Source organism: Acinonyx jubatus, chromosome C1 (assembly GCF_027475565.1).
Source record: "Acinonyx jubatus isolate Ajub_Pintada_27869175 chromosome C1, VMU_Ajub_asm_v1.0, whole genome shotgun sequence".
Lineage (NCBI taxonomy): Eukaryota > Metazoa > Chordata > Mammalia > Carnivora > Felidae > Acinonyx > Acinonyx jubatus.
The window spans coordinates 63,285,539-63,303,868 of NC_069381.1; positions in this window are offsets into that span (position 1 = coordinate 63,285,539).

The following is an 18,330-nucleotide window of genomic DNA, read 5'->3' on the forward strand; positions in this document are numbered from 1 at the left end:
GAGTAGTAAAGGGTTTCAGAGCTGAGAAGTTTGAATGACAAATGTAAGAACTGGCAAAAAGAGAAACTGAAGTAGGCAGAACCACCAAATACCTTCTTTAACCTCTTTTCAAGAGCCATATTACTCACTATTCAATAAGTCAAGTAATAGTTGTGGCCAAGAAAAAAAGCCAAACTCATTTACTGGAATGTTTTAATGTCTACCAGTTGCTCCACAGTGGCAACAGGAATATATCAATGAACATCATGATCTTTAAGGAGTTACACAGAACTAAGCTCTATCCAGACCATGAGTACAAATAACCATCTTTCATTCAACTTTGTGTCACCAGTAAGTAGCATGGTGCCTGATTTAGAACTGGAACTCAATACATGCTTAGTGAAGCTGATTAAATTGAATCAAATGTGCTCTCAACCAGAAGTGAATGTTTAATACATGGAGCCCATGTTTCTACCCAAAAGGGAAAAAAATCAGAAAGGTACTTTTCTTTAAAAAGTCAAAACAGTATCTCCTACATGGTAGCAAAACTGGGAAGACAAAACATAGATGGGGGTGACTAAAGCATCCAGATTATAAAGAGATGAAACTTGAGCTCTGAACAAAGTAAGGCCTTGAAGCATTCCCTATATAACTGGGGTAGGTTTCTCTACTCTGCAACCCATCCATGTTCCCCTACACGCTGGCCACATGCCTATCAGCATCAGATATTTTCATCTTGTAATTAAGGGGCTTGTGAGTGTCCCAGGGGGATGAAAAATGGAGGAAAGTCTACTTGGAACAGTTCAGGTGGGGCTTCGCAAAATTTCACTTAGCAAAGTGTATAAAATTTCACTTCTTCTGGTGAACAACCCAATAATGGGTGTTCTGGAAGCCATTACTAAGAGTCATCAGGGACAACACGAAGGGGTTAATGTGGATTCCTAGCTAGATGATGGGCAGTACCTCCTGGAATGCTGATAGGTGGTCTACAGGATTGGTCTGGCTTCCACAAGGCACCACTGTGTAAGGGGAGAGTAATCTTTTGTTGCTGACACTTTTCCCTTCCCTGTGGCTTCCTTATGTGGGGTGCTCACACTCACTAAACTCACTAAACTCTCTAGCCCCTCCCCTTTCTCTCCATTATCTGGATTTACAGTGCTGTTCACTAGAATTTTCTCCAGTGATGGAAATGTTCTATATCTGCATTGTCCAAAGTGTAGCCTTTAGTCACACATGGCTCTTGATTTCTTGAAATGTGGTTAGTGTGACTGAGGAACCAAAGTTTTAATTTTATGTCCTTTTAATTAGTTGAAATTTAAATTTAAATAGCCACATGTGGCTAATAACTACCATATTGGATAGTACAAGTCTAGAGAAAGGAGCTTTGATTGAATAGAGGACAACATAGGAGCTTTGAGTCACATGCAGGGGATTTCTCTGATAGGGACATAGCTGAGTTGGAGGAGAAAAGATATAAAGGTTGTATTCTCCCTCTCTTCATCTTGCTTCTCTTTCTCTCTCTTTTGCTCTTTTTTCTTCCATCTCATACAAGATTGACATTAGGGGATCCTGGGTTGTCAACTTTTTCATCATTTGAGGAGTCAAAGGTGGGCCCCAAGGTGAAGGTGAAAGGGAGGTCAGCCCCTAGCCTTGACCTTAGCTTGAAAGGTTAAAGTATTTGTGCAGTCTCACACATACCAGCTCAGTTCACTGGCATAGAAGACCTGAAAGAAAATGGGAACAAAAGCCTAGCTGGTGACAAGGAGGTTGCATTTTTCTAAGCTCTCTATTGGACTGCTCTATTCATTAGAAGCTTAGTTGGGGGCCAGGATTCAAGGACTTCAGTTCTTTGTTATGAAAGTTTAGAAAGGGTTATCAGCTTTAAAAAGTCCCTATTTAGGGCCCTGCTCTTAGTTCCCTTTGGTTACAATCTTTAGAAATAATATTACCAAGTTTTTTTCCCTGCAGAAGACTGCAAAATGCTGGCCATCTGATTCCTATTAGGATAGTACATTAAAATAATGCCAAGAAATGTGCGCTTTTGTCCTCAGCATTTCCTTGAAGGTGATTGACATGTTCCTTAGACTGTCGGAGGCATCCACACAGTCTTGAAAAGAATTTAAATTGTTGCAGCAGAAATGCAAAGAGGGAAAAGAGCCAAGTGGAGGGTTTTTGACTTCTGTTACAGGCTATTGGAGTCCACAGCAGAAATAAGTTTTGAAAGACAAAACTTCTGAGTTTTCATCAAGAAAGGAGAGGCTTTGAAAATCACAAGGACAGCCCTCAAGCATACAGGACCTAAGGATTATGCCAGAATATTATACTGGAAAGGGAAACAAAAAAAAATCAGATGATTTTATCTCCAGGGGCTTGATGTGAGGATCACTGAGATCTAGAGGTAAGCAGAAAGTGAAATGGGGCATGGGCTTAGAGAATGCGGCCAATAAAGGCGACATCACAAAGTAGCGTCAAATAGTGGTGGTAGGAGTAATAGATTAGCATTTATTAAGCACCAGCCCAGGTAAGTAGGGGGATTATTTTCATTTTACGGAAGGGAACATAGGTAACATACGCAGGCTCACACAGCTATGAGTGGTGGTATCAAGTTTGAATACAGACAGTTGGGTTTCAAGAGCTCATTCTCTCAACCACTATGTGGGCTATAGAAAAGGATTCACAGAGCCTGCAAAAGACTTAGCTATGCCAGACAGATGGAGCTTAAGCCAGTGACGTTTGGGAAATGAAGAAGACTGTGCTTTTACAGACACTACTACAGCTTTCCATCAGCTACTCAGATGGAAGGATGTGGACATCAATGTCAGAATCCTACCATATGTCCTTTGTGCATACATTCACAGGTGTTGGTGTATATTTGTTAGGATTTCATAATTTCTGATAATACTGTATCTCTCATCTCTTTCTAGGTTATACATTCCCTGAAGGTGGGACATGTCTGTCTTTCACATGACTGTATCATCAATATTTAACAATAGTATTTAATATAGTACAATCTACAGTAAACTCTCAATATATGTTCTTGCGTGAATAATGAAGGAATAAATAAAAATAATCTAAGTTCTGTTGTACATAGGTATGTGGACTGGTGGTCTCTGATTATTAAAATCAGGACTTTGACGTGCACAAATAGTCAAACACTTTGGTGGTGCAAATACTCAGCTCGTGCAATGAGCATTTGTTGCTTTTGCAACTCAGCTTGCATTTTCTCTTCCTGTAGTACAGCAGCCCAATTTCTATCTGGGGAATGACTTCTTCCCCACTGTGTGCAATCTTCGAGTATTATCAATCAAGGAGATCTGCCCTCTTCTAACCACATGGCAAGCCACGGTGGACCAATCCAAGTCTCCTTCCAGACTGAGGCTGCTGTGTGGAGCTGCACAAGCAGAAACAACCAGCTGGAACAGATTCACTCCCACTATGATACCCACAGGACTGACCTTTGGTTCCTGCACCTGAATCTCTAGAGCTTTCCTGACTTCTGCCTTTACTGAGCCTGTTTTCTCAGCTGTTCCTTCAGGTCTGTGAGTACCTTGTATCCTTCCCAAACAAAATAAAAATATTTTGATTGAGTTAGCCACGTTGGTTTTTCTTTTTTTAAACCAAAAAATCTAAGGAAGCTTCTCTCTATTTGCACGTGCTTGGCATCCCACCACCATCAGACCACCCAGGATTGGCTGCATCACTTGTGAGCCCAGTGCAAAATGAAAATGTGGGGCTTCTTATACAGAACAGGGGAGAGTGTCATTAAAGGCACTAACATACAAAGTTCTTCCTTTCTTCTGTGATATGTCTCTCAGTTCATCATGGAGTTTCTTTTTTTATTTAATGTGGTCCCAAGTAAAAAAAAAATAAAATGTGAAATTATTATGATGAATTTTACTATTTATATTTATATTGTGCAAGGTCTGTTTTAAATGCAAATATCACGGAGTGCCTGGGTGGCTTGGTTGGATAGGTGACCAACTCTTGATTTTGGCCCAGGTCATGATCTCATGGTTTTCAGGTCATGGGATAGAGCCCCATGTAGGGCTCTGCATTGTCAGTGGAGCCTCCTTGGGATCCTCTCTCTCCCTCCCTCTCTCTGTTCCTCCCCCATTTGTGCTGTTTCTATCTCTTTCTCTATAAATAAATAAATACATACATACATACAAACATACATACATACATACATACATCACAGCATTTAACTATTATGCAGAATCACCAAAATTACACCATTTATGGCTCATCCATATATATATATTTTGTTCTTCCCAGAACAGTGCACAGCACTAACACAATTTTTCTTTTCACTCCTTGGTACATTACAGTCCACCTTTGACTTGCTGATGAGTAAGGAAGGACTGAAAGGAGTAGGAATTACAGGAACCTTCCCCTTATGTCGTCATGGGGAAGCAATACAAGTAAGAAAAGATACGCAAAGGTCCGTTGGTCATTCGTGTTTCTTAGAAACTATTGCCTTCTGGGGCACCTGGGTGGCCCAGTCGGTTAAGCATCTAACTTCAGCTCAGGTCATGATCTCACAGCTCGTGAGTTCAAGCCCTGCATCAGGTTCTGTGCTGACAGCTCAGAGCCTGGAGCCTGCTTCAGATTCTGTCTCCCTCTCTCTGCTCCTCCCCCTCCCCCCACCCCCCGCTCATGCTCTGTCTTTCTGCCTTCAGAAATAAATAAAAATTTAAAAATTATAAAAAGAGAAACAATTGCTTTCTTTAAGCATTCAAAGCAGGTTCTAGTTTGAATGGAAAGCATAGTCTCTTGGAGCTCAGCACCCCATTTACTCAGTTGTAGACATACCATAGTTAGCTTGTACTGGCTTTGAGTCTGACACCCACACATTGTATATCCCCAAGAATTCTGTGCTCATGGGGCACTGGAAGGCTCCATGCAAATGGGGTGGCAAACAGTGAACATACACTGCCCATCCCTTCTCTACTCACACACCTATTTCATTATCTCATCAAAATTTACTTATAAAATATAAGTTCAAAGATAAAATTATTAAGACTTTCAGGGCAGCGAGAGTGGACAAACCACTTCTACACCTGGGCACCTGTGCAAGCGTACATGTGAGACACCAGGAAGCTGGCCCTGAACTGCTGCACCTTGCATTTGGAGCAACAGCAGCCAACAGCCTATCCTCCCATCTGCTTTGCCCTGCATTCTTCTTGGACTCTTCATGACCAGGAGGTGTTCCTGTATATGGATTACCCCAGTGTCTTTTCTTAGTATTCATGGAGAATGAGAGAAGATGGAGTTTTGATAAAGCTTTTATGCTTTTCCTATGTTGGTGCATTTCAGAGAAGCCTTTATAACCCCACTTAATGAAAGGGCAGAGAGAAAAATCCCTGACTATTCTACTACTTCCTATAATTGCAAATGGAGAGAGATTTTACATGGCAGAGAGTATCCAAGAGTGACATTCTAGTAGAAAAGATGAGAACATGTTGGAAACATCTTCAGAGAGAAGCCTGGACAGGCTTAATTCCCTCCTCATTCCCAATGCCTTAGCTCGGCCTTCCTATCGTTTCAATTCAGATGTGGTAGCATGTGAGTCATGGAATCATAACAATTTTGAATTGGAAGGGACCTTGGAGATCCTCAGATCTAATTCATTTTACAGATGAAATTATATGACTTTCCTGAGGTCACAGTACTACTTAGCAGTGGCACCAGGCAAGGACCTTAATTTTTAACTTTTATCCCCATCATTAGCTACAGCATTCTTTCTCCTAAAGATTAAAATAATAGATATCCTGTGTGATTCTAGTTATAAAATGTTCTTGAAAGAGAAAATTGTAGAAATGGAAAATAGATCAGTGATTGCCGGGGGTTAAAGATAATAGAGGGTGGAGGAAGTGGGTGTGTGGGACTCTTGCTATGGATCTGTGTCTTGACTGTATCAATATCAACTTCCTGGTTATGATATTGTGCTACAGTTTTAAGAGATTCTCGTTAGGAGGAACTGGATAAAGGATACACAGGGTCTCTCTGTATTATTTCTTACCACTGCATGGGACTCTGCAATTCTTTCAAAGTAAAAGGTTTAATCCTTAAAAATCAACAAAAGACACACTTCAAGTTTAACATCAATTATTTGAGATAAATAATAAAGGAAGCCAAGTACTAAATTGGTAATAGTTGAAATATGGAAATGAGCCCTGTTCTCTTACATGAGCAATTTGAGGTTGTACGTGGGCCCTCATATTGCATGCTATTCCTGGTTTTTCATTATTATTATCATTTCATTATTATTAGGCCATACTCTTCAAAGTTATTCCTGTCAGATGCTACTTGACAACACTCTTCCAAAAACGCAAGAAGTCATAGTCTCAGAATACACGCAACAGAGGTGACATCGGTGCCACTGGTCACCAAGAATGTTTATGTTGTTTAGAATTCAGGGAGATCATGAACCTCAGGCAGCACCTCTAAGCAACCTTGCTTCATCTCTTCAGGATGTCTCAGTGCAGGAGACACTTCTCAGTGCAGGAGAAGAGAAACTCTTAAAAGAACGTCCATCGAATACAAAAGCACCCAACAAAGATTATAGAGGCTATCTAGAGCTGGTACAGCCCAGCCTGAAATACTAGAGTGTTCCACATTTATTAGCCTCATCTCATACTATAGGGATTGTTGAATAATGGTGTCACTTCCATGAGTAAACAGTGGTCTTGACCCAGCCTTCTCCACCACCATCAGAGGGGAATTATTCATTCCTTGGTCAGATATATAGTCCGCAATAGACATTTTGGAATAGAACTTTAAGGAAAACAGGGAAAGAGGAAAAGGATAAAGACATTAAAATTCACAGTAAGAATAATGAATTGGCTTCAAAGGTTGTTCTAAACAGGGGAGCTCTTTGTTCTACAGAATTCCCAGTAGGACAATGTTGATTCCATTTGGAAGTAAAGCTAAAGCATGTTCACTAAGAACCAGAATATATTCAAGGGTGGATGTGAATTGCCTTTTCACAGGCATAAGTGCCCTGTAAACAATCATGAAACAGAAGTTACGTATATTATTGGAAACATTAGAAGTGTGGATATGTGAACAAAATAGATCAGTGTACCACGTTGGGCATTTGTCCTGAATTTGACTTTATTTTAGCATTTGCCACAAAATTAAGGTAATCTGGCAAATCCGGGCTTTCTCTTCACTTAAGAAGAAAATCATTTCCTTCAAGGAGGAAAAAGAAATTAAATTTTTGTTTCACTTATTTATCCATTCATTCTTTAAAAAAAAAACAATTCTACATGAGCTGGGTACTAGGTATACAGCTATAAAGAATAATTATAGCAGTAAAAGTTTATCTAGTTTATATAGGTAGCAGCCACTATTATAACAAATATTAAATCATGCCGTTTTTCTACACTATCACCCCTGTAATGTGGCTCAGAAAACTGAACTTTCCCAAGGTTACAAAGCTAATAGGTAGTGGGCTGGGATGTGAACACAGTAATCCTAGCTCCACAGCCAAAATTTTAACCACTACACTGTGCCTTACATGGGATTGATACAGCCCCAACCTCATGCAGCTTTTCTGTTTATTTGGGGAGCCAGGCATTAAGCAAATAATGTTAATGACTGTCAAGAACTAGACCTGCAAGCTACAGGGAGAATGAACCAAGGGGAAATGGTCTCTCCCTTTCTCTCTTCCTGAATGCTTTACCCCTCCTCGTCTCTGGTACATGGCCCCTTGCCTTAGTGTTTTTTCTCATTGATTCAACCAGGCATGGAGCAGGCACTTGCCTTGTGCTAGATCTGGCTATCCTCAGCATGATCCATCTGGAAACTTGCAAATGCTCCATCTCTGATCCATGGTAAAGAGCAAAGCTGTAAAACATGCCTGGCAATTGGGTGTCAATTTCCTCGCTGCTTCTTCTCATGGGCATTTAAAAAAAATGCTTGCTGTTAGTATTTTATATTTCTTGCTGCTATTTCCACTAAAAATGATTTTATTAATGTGAGGATTCAAAAGGACAACGTGAAAGGAAAATTAAATAATTTTTTTGTACTACAAAAAAAGAAAAAAAAAATGTCCACATGGGAACTGATGGTTAGAGCTCAATCTTCTTTGCTCATTTGGAGCCCACAAGCCTAATTAACACTGGCTTGCAATCAAGGCTATTATTCTAGTGGCTACTTCCTCCACGGACCTGCCACCATAGCACTTCTGACCTTACTTCTTGTTTTCAAGTTCACACAATAGATCTTTTCTAAAATGTCTCTTTTTCCCTCATGAGAATGAAACTAGTGGTATTAGCTATCTCCCCCACGGCTTTTCTTTACGGATTCCTTTTTTCTTATTCCTAGGGTTTTCTCTGGAATGAAAGCACTTTTTCTATTTTGCAAAACCCTCCTTTCACACTGGAAAAAATTGGAGTTTGGTACTAAGTGGAGGCCCTCTGACAGTAAAATGATTAGAAAGCACTTTGTTCAGAATTCTAATCCCCTGCCCCACTGTGAGCACAGGATTACTCCCCGGAACACATTCAAGGGGCCTTACAGGAAACTGGAAGGGCACAGGCCTTGGAGTTAGGTGGATTTAATTTTAAATTCCAACTCCATCACCTTCTGGCTGTATGACCTTGGGCAAGTTCACTGTACCCTCAAAGCCTCAGTATCCTCATCTGTAAAATAGGGGTAACCTCTACTTTGCAGAGTTGTTTCCAAGATTTGGTAAGTACTGAAGTGTCTACAGCAAAGCAGGTCTTTTTCTTTGTTTCTGTCTCTGTCTCTGTCTCTGTCTCCCTTTGTTTCCATCTCTCGCTCTGTCTCTCTGTCCACCATCCCCTTCTCCTTCCTTCCATTCCTTCCTCCCTTGCTTCCTTTTCTGATTCACATTTATTTTTCTCCACTAAAACTACTCTTCCTGCTTTTCCTTTTTCCACTCAGAGTATTTTAAACTGTTTCCCATTTCCCCTGCTTAGTTTCAGATACCGTTTTTATTGCATTTGCAACCCAAGTGCTGACACTGCATCATTCCCTCCCTCCATTTTCCCATTTATATCAAATACTGTGCAGAAAATTCATCCTGCTCAGTGTCAAATGCCAGATCCACTTTAGATATGCATTATTTTTATTCAAGGTAGGTTTTATTCCCACTGTCTTTCCCATAACACTCACAACACACACACACACACACACACACACACACACACACACACACACACACTTTCCTGACTATTGCCTGACCGATAAATCAAGAAACTATCTACTCTTTATACCCTTTAGAAATGGCTGGAAATATTAGATGGTGAGAGCTGGATCAGTTCAGAGTGAATTAGTGCCCAAAAGCTAGAAAGCATGGAAGCTTATCTGATCAGATTTCTTCTTTTTTTTTTTTCCTGAAACTTATCCCAGCTTTTGAATTTGTAGAAGTGAATGAATAATTTGGTGAGAAACAGATTTCTCAAAAGATTTGCATAGTCTCCAGCTTCTCTTTAGGGCTGAATTTTCAACTAGGAACACTCTTTCCTTCTGGCAGTTTGAGAAATCAGGTCCGGAGAAATAGAATGGACTCACAGCTGAAGGACACACAGCTGAGGGAAACAAATGTGCTCTTAGAAATATTAAGTGAGTCTGTAGTCAGCACCATTTGAGTTCAATTTAAGCCTAATACAGATATCAGTGTTTACTCTGGTGTTAGCTTTCATCGGATTGAAGATCTAACATGTAATCTATGACCAAAACTGTCAGAGAAACCCATCTGCAGGAAAGGCCCCCCACCCTGACCCTTGGGGACATTGATAGTGAAGTACTCTGGAATATAATGATTGTGTTCCTATGCCTGTCTCCATGTGGTACAGTCTCTTTGAAGGAAGGTTGTGTGTGTCTTACCAATATTCCTGACCTCTGACCCCCTAGAGCAGTGCACATGGCAGGCCCTCAGTAAAGACTTTTTAAGGCAAGTGGAACTGAGAGGATGTTAGCTAAGCCATGCTTAATGAGTGAAGCAGAAGATTAATACATTAAAGTTTCAGGCTACAACAACAAACACGTTATCACATTCCACTATGTAGCCCAGTCAGATTCAACACAGATCTTGGCTCAATTTAAAGGCAGAGACACTGGCCAGAGGCTTTTGTCCTTTTTAAGCAGGGCTATACATGTTCCATTTATTTGGTTTGTTGTTTCACTGGATTGCGCATGCCATATGCAGTTTCACCAGACTGAGTTGAGACAGTCAATTTATGTGCAACCAGAGACATCCTGGGAAGCAGTCACATTGCCCTGAAACAGTTTTGTCCTGACAGGAGGTCATTAGCAATGAGCTCCATCACTCCCAGGATATGGTCTTTCTAAGACCACAACACAGTTATTCATTAGAGCATTGTTTCTCCTAGAACCCTAGAGAGGGAATCAGGAATTCTGATTTCTACTTCTGCCTCTTCCCACACTTGGTTTTGGGACCTTGGGCAGGTCATTACACCTCTCTAGCTAGACCCATCCAATGGCACCTTGAATTTGTGTTTTTACATGTGTTATCTCATTTTTTTCCTTAATATAGTTCTTTAGGTTTGGTGTTGCTACAGATTTTTTTGACAACATTTACTGAGCCTCAACTGTATGCCTTGTTCTATACCAGATGATCAAACTGATGGCTCAGAGAAGTACTATAGTGAAATTTCTTCTAATGATGGCAGTCTAAGTGATTTTAACTAACCCTCTCACTGCAGGTAACAAAGAGGAGGGATGAAATGTAAAAAACATCTTCTTAAAAGCACATGAGAACTAACAAGACCCCAAGAATAACTTAGACACAGTCTAGGAGTTGCTCAGGATCTAGAGAAGGAAGCCCAGAGAAGGAAGCATCCAAAACTGCTTTTGTCCTGAGCACTTGTTTATTTGGAATCAACAGCTATAAAACCAATTTGTGGTTCTGGTGGTCTTGAAAGAACAGAGGGAAAAAATAAAACCTTAGGACCTGCCCCATCTGGGGAGTCCAGCAATCATTCCACATTCAAGTGGGACCCTAAGGGGCTGGTGTCAATAGTGGACCAGAAATAAACCAACCTTCCTGGACTTGCAGCCTAGGCTCATGGAGACTAGGGGGTCCAGGGAAACTCAAAGCTTAAATTTTTTTAATGTTTATTTTTGAGAGAGAGCATGAGTGGGGGAGTGGCAGAGAGAGAGAGAGAGAGAGAGAGAGAGAGAGAGAGAGAATCTGAAGCAGGCTTCACGCTGTCAACACAGAGGTCGACGTTGGACTCAAACTCACAAAGTGTGAGATCATGACCTGAGCAGAAATCAAGATCAGATGCTTAACCAACTGAGCCACCCAGGCACACCCAGGGAACCTCAAAGTTTAAATTCAGATGAATGTTGTCTGAGATTAGTATTGCCACAAGCTCCCGGCAGAGGCCAAATCCTCTTTGGAGAAAAGTATCATTATCGTAGGCGTCCAATTTTTGAAAATACAATGTCAAGTACAGAAATGTAAACAAACAAAGCAATTGATCTGGCTGGAAGATAGAGTATATGATAGGAGAGAAGGAAAGATCTGTTGAACAATTGAGATGGCACTAAAATGGAATAAACACTCAATTAAGAAATTGGATTTCATCCTATAGACCACTATTTCTCAAAGGAGTCCATACCCTTGGGGTGGAAGAAGTGAAGCACACACCTGAGATGCAAAATTTCTCCCAGAAAAGCTTGTCTACCCCCATTTGGATAAGAATCAAAATAAACAAAACAAAAGCAAACAAGCAAAAGTCCTACAATGAATGCAGATATATTCTGGACCATTTTGATTACCACCATAGTTGTTGCCCATGGTTACACTGTTACCTTAGATCCAATGCAGGAGTTGAATACTCAGTTGATTCCATTTTGCAAATAAATGTTCACACTGGCTATAAAATAGTCAAGAGTGGTAGAGTCCATGGTATATTAGAGATCACGTGCCAGTTAAAAAACTATTCACGTGCGATTGTAAAAAATAATTCTGTGCAGTCCAGACAAAACACTGTACAATCAGTTTGCATCCCAACCTAAAGTGACAGTTTTCAACTTGTAATGTGTTAGTAAGTTGATTTGATTGTATGGGGTTACATTTACAGCCTAAGGGTAGAATGGCAATTGTCCTACATTGAATTCATTGTATTTATGTTGAATTATTTTACCAGTTATTATGAAAAACTGTTTCTTTCTTATTGATAATTGAAATAAAACACATCCTAGAATATGACTTTTGTTTAGGTTGGACGGTAAATTGAAGCTCTGATGTGAGATCATGACAACAACATTGTACTGGGGAAAGACATGCCCTTTGGTGTTTCTGGTTTATAACAAATTATCTGAGACAGATTTATTAAATAAAATGCTTTGTGTATTCCAAATAAAGGCCATACAACATCATGGGGCACTATACATATACATGTACTGTACTTGTTTACACTGAATAGACTTCTAGATTTAAGACAAAATGGAAACAATGACAGAAACCTTGATTTATGGCCAAGTCATTTCAAAATGGTCTGAATGAGTCATTTCCAGTATTTACTGACATCTTTCCACTGGCTCTGTGTTGCAGCCATGAATATTTTTCAACAACTACAGGAAACAAAAAAATAACTTTAATATTACTTTCCCATTCACAAACCCAGCAATAATTGGATTAGGCAATCATTTAATGCATATTTAAATTTGCCATAATGATCACCTTATCTTGGAGTTGCCAATATAGCCTCAGAGGGATCAAGGGACCGTTCATTAAAATTGGCATTTGATGATGATTGCACAGGCAGAATTAGAATAAATAGGTGGTCTGAATATCCTAAAGTGATAAACAATAATGTGATATCACGTAATACCATTATGGACAGCATCCTTGAGTAAGCAGTATTGTCCTCCTTAGTATTTTTAAATTTAAGATACAGAAACAGATTAAAGACATAACATAGAAATATAGAAAGATTTAGCTTTATATTTCTACTATTAATCTTCCACATTAAATTAATGTTGTTAATTAGAATTGTATTGGCTCTATAGTGTTGTTTATATTTAATTGTATATTTATTTTGGGATTTAGATTTGTATATTATCTATGAGAAAAAGGAGTTGTTATACCTAGCCTTATCTATAGGTTCTGTTAATAATATAATAAATAATTTAAGTCAGCATGAGGAGTCTGAAAGAATTTTTTTCCTTTGAAAGAAAAACACCATTATAGGCCCTATGTTACTACTAAAAGATTTAAAAGGGGGAGTAGGTGCTCACATTTCCATTTTAAACTTACCCTGAGACAGTGTACGAAGGTTAGAATGAAAAAGGGGTAAGACCTGAGACAGGAGTTGAATTAGCAGGCACTATTCCAGATGAGAGGTAATGAGGATTTTAACAAAAGCTACTGCTTTAGGATGGAGAGGAACTGTGACATGCCAGCTGGGTCCCTTGTGGCTTCTTTCCTGTTCTTTACAATGGTTTGGGATATATTTTATAAGAGCATATGGTCAGGGTTTAGGAAAAGCCTTTACTGGAAAGGGAATAACTTAGAAGCTGGATCAGGAAGCCAAGAAAGAGAGAAGGTCTCTGGATCTGTACATTATTCCACAGAAGTGCATGAGTCTACGCTCAGCTGGACACGCACTGTGGGTCTCCGTTCCAGCGGAAAGATGCCCCCTACTCAGCCATAGGTCTCTGTCTTTATAGGACAAGCTTGAGAAAACAGTCTTGCTTTGCAGGCTGCCCAGTACAAGATTGTCTGAACTTGAGGTGGCAGCAGTTTGGAAAGTGACCAAGAATACTGGCTCTTCAAAATCTAGAAAGCTTGGGCCCATGAAATGATGCAGTTGACTAGAAAGAGAAAACCTCTTGACCCGTGGGAAGTGGTGCTTGGGTGCAGGCCTTCTTTTGAAAGAGGAACCCCTAGTCCCACTAGCTTATTGTCCAAACAATGAAGGTGAGCTTCCAGTGTCATTTTTGGACAATTCTGATCATTACAACCACAACCCAAAAGTTATTTTATAGAGAATGAGTCAGCCTTGGTGATAACTGGATTGGCAGGGCGGGGAAGGGTATGAAACACAGAAAGAGGATCCAAGAATGACTCTGAGGTTTACACCTTGGGTTGGTTAACACCTTGACTCTTGAGGTATACATATGGAGTAGATGGTGATTTCATTACCTGAGATAAAGGACACAGGAGAAGAGAAGGCATTATGGGGAGGAGGGAGATGATGCAATTGTGTTAGGATCTACTGAGTTTGAGATATCCATGATACATTCATTTGAAAGAAACAGAGACTAGGGAATATTGATTTAAAAGTTAGATGTGCTGGTTACACTGGAAGCATGGGAGGTGAATGACAATGACATTGTTCTGTGTAGACTGGGAAAAGAAGGGAAGGGAATTGTAACATTTAAAGAACAGTTCAGTGCAGCACATCATTTGTTGAGTGGGGACAAGGCTGGGGGCAGGAAGAGAGAAAACATATTTTTGAAGCCCAAAAGCTATCAACAGAATGAACAATTCAGACAATGTGAGAATTTTTAGGCAAGTAGTAAAAGCACATTTTGGCATCTTTGAGAAGTGGCTGAGTTTTTTTAAAAAATGGTGACTTTTTTCCAGGAAGTTTGCTGGTGAAGAGGAAAGGAAGAGGGGGATGGATAGATGGACAGGGCATCCAAAGGGAACCACAGGAGAGGGCAGTATTACTTATAGAATTTCACTATAAAATTGCAGTAAGGAACTACTTAAGAGGCATTGCCTTGACATTATATAACATATAGGAGACAGTCGGTGTCATGCATGTTTACTGACCCCAAGTTTTTCTTTAATGAAAATTATTTTTTTATTTTCAAATAAATTTTCATTTTTTCATTTTCTGGTTTAAAGAGATTTTATCTTAAGCATAAAGTGGATCTGAAAAATAGTTTCTCAATATCTTTCTGTCACTCACCCTGCCTTCACTTTCAGCCTCTCTGAATCAGACCTGCCCTCAATTCCCAAGACCATGGTAATCCATTCAAAATAAAATTCTAGGGGTGCCTGGTGGTTCAGTTGGTTAAGCATATGACTATTGATTTCAGCTGACGTCATGATCTCAAGGTTTGTGAGTTCAAGCCCCACAGAGGCTCTGCACTGATGCACAGAGACTGCTTGGGATTCTCCCTCTCTCTCTCTCTCTCTCTCTCTCTCTCTCTTTCTCTCTCTGACCCTCTGCTGCTTGCACTCTCCCTCTCCATCTCCCTCTCTTTCTCTCTCTCTTAAAACAAATAAAAACATTTTAACATTTTTAAATAAATAGGGGCATCTGGGTGGTTCAGTCGGTTGAGCATCCAACTTCAGCTTAGGTCATGATCTCAGCCCCACGTTGGGCTCTGTGCTGGCAGCTCAGAGCCTGGATCCTGCTTCAGATTCCATGTCTCCCTCTCTCTTTCTGCCCCCCCTTTCTCTCTCTCTCTCAAAAATAAATACACATTATTTTTTTTTTAATTTTAAATAAATAAAAATAAAATTTCAGGCACACAACTCACCTGCTCAAGTTTTTTATGATCTGGTCTTTGCCCAAACCCCAATTTCCATTTAGTACATATTCATTACGGACTTCTATGTGCAGTCTTATGTGGGAAACAGAGAAGAAAATGAGGAGTCATGATACAGTGTGGTACATTCTATAATAGGGAAAGGCCTGGCAAACCAAATCAAGAGAGTTCCCCTGTGTGGTGACAGCTGAACTGAGTCCTAAGGGAATGTCAGGAGTTGACTGAATCTCCCATAAATGCCCCACTTTGCTCTGGCCTTCTTTTCAATTTCCATGTCTATATATGCTGTTTCTTCCAGTCAAAATGCCCATCTCCATTCCCATTGGCTTATGGAATGCCTATTTATCTTCAAGACTTCACACACGTCATCTTTTCCTTGAAGCCTTCTATTACACTCCTCGGCTGGCTGAGGTGCCCTCATTTTGTGGTCCCAGAGGATGTTACACCTCCTTCTGCAGAAACACTTGTCTCCATATCTACCTGTGTGTGCACTCTTCTTGGGCAACATATGTCTTTCATCTCTAATACCTCTCTCCAGTGTACTGTCTGACACATAGGAAACACTCAATAAATGTTTGTCGAATGACTAAATGAACAAAAGTTGCTTAGCAAGTTAGTTATCTAATTATCTTAGAATTTGAGGAAAGGGGTACCATGACCCTTGAAAAACTCATTTAATCATCCTGATCTTTTCCATCCTTGTGTTTGGCTATTGATAACTAAGGTCCTTTATCACAATAAAATCCCATAACTCTATTTGACGCTGTCTATGAACATGCATAAGATTGAACTGCTCAAACATGTCTGCTGTTGGCAGAATCTTACAGATTAATTCACTTAACATTCAACCAATATTTATTAAACATTTACTGTGTATAAGGATCTGTACTCAGTGTTAAGTATCAGCCATGTAGATAAAGGCCTTGCCCTCATGGAGTTATGATCAAATGAGGGACATACAGAAATAAGCTTGTGCATAAATACAATTTGTGATAAGAGCCAGGGAAGAAAAAATAACATAGCACAGCAAGGGAGATTAACAGGGGAGATTTCTTTTAAATTATGGGGTCAGAATAAATCATATTGTGAAGGGATATTTAAAGTTATGATCTAATAATTATAAAGGAGGTAAAGACAGAGGAAAACCATTTCCTGCTAAGGGAAGGCATTTAAGAATGACTTCTGACAAGAACGTTGGTGTGTCCAAAGCCTGGTGAAAAAGGGGAAGTCCCCTGAGATGTGGTTGGAGAGGTACGCAGAGATCAGGTCATGCTAAAGACTATAGAATTATCTCTACAAGTAATGAGAAATCATTGAAGGGGGTTGAGTGATAAAATTATATAGTCATTTTCATTTTAAAAGATCAGTGGTCTGTGGTGTAGAAAATGGATTTTAAGGGGCAAAAGGGAATATGAGAGCCCAATGAGAAGACATTTTGGTTAGAAATTTGGGTTTGGTTGCTTGTAATAGAATAGCCCAGAGACAATGGCTTACAAAAAGCTGGCAGCTGACTCTCCTCTTGTGTACGAGTAAGCCTGAAAGAGTAACCCAGGGCTGGGGCAGAGGCTTTTGTATGTCAGGGCTGAGACTTCTATGATTATCTGGGCTTCTCTCTCATGGGGTGACCACAAGGTGACCACTAAAGCATCTACCAGTACATCCACACTTCAGGCAGGAAGAAAAAGGAAACACTAAGACAAAAATGGAACATGTCAGCATTGGTCTGCACCCCCTTTAAAAAGTCTTTCCCAGAATTCTACACAGTAACTTCTACCTACATTCAACTATTCAGAACTGTGTCACCACACCCAACACTATGTGCAAGAGAGCCTGAGAAACATTGATCTTTTTTTTTTTTTTTTGATGGGGTCTATTACCAGCCCAGACTAATTCAGGCTTTGAAAGGAAGAAGAGAAAAATGAATATTTCACAGGCTGCAAGCTGCCTGGGTCCCTGCTCATCCCTTTCCATCTCTCAAAGGGAGGGTGAGCATGGTTTGCTTGTGCGAGGGACGGCTGTGCTATGTTAGGCAGAAGCGTGCTGTTGCTCATAAGTTGAATGACGAAAAGAGAAATGTGTTGGAATTTAAAAGGGCTCAAAAGGTGGCCTGAAAGATACTGTAGATTGGCTCTCTCAAAACCCATTGCACCCTCTCCTAACTTGCTTTCCTGAACTGGATTCCTAGATTCATTTGCAGCGAGGATGCTTTCATATTATCTAGTTTACACCCATCATACAAAGTCTCCCAAATTTTGGATGTAGAAGTGAGCAATACCAAGACTCATCAGGATTTCAGTTTTTCTAACAAGCAGTTGACAGAAATAGCTGCTCTCCTGGTGCTGCCTGGGTTTTGCGGTCCCATCCTTAAGCTTCCTAGGTACTGAACAGTCCAGGGGTATGTTTGGGATTTGTCCTGAATGTGTTGCTGTGCTGCTACTGCTGTGGCTCTCTTAAAGTTTTTTCTTAGTTAACCAAGTTTTCTTTAATGAATACTGCCATGCTCCAAGTAGCTAGGGTGGATTCAGTATAGGACATGCTGACCAATGGGACAGGTTATAGACAGCTTCTTGTACTGTTGTGAATATAAAATGTTTATATAATATGATGAATAATACATGCCATTTTTTAAAAAGCTGACTGTGCGCCATTTTTCTACTTAACTCTTCCTTAGGATATCAAAAGGTACCCCAGACTCAACATTTCCAAATAGGAAACTCCTAATATTTGCCATTCAACCTTTTTTTTTTTTATGGCTTTGGGTTATGCAATCCAGAAATTTAGCAGGCTTTGTAGATACTCTGCTCAATGCACACACTCATTCCATAACTGAGTGCTATTCTG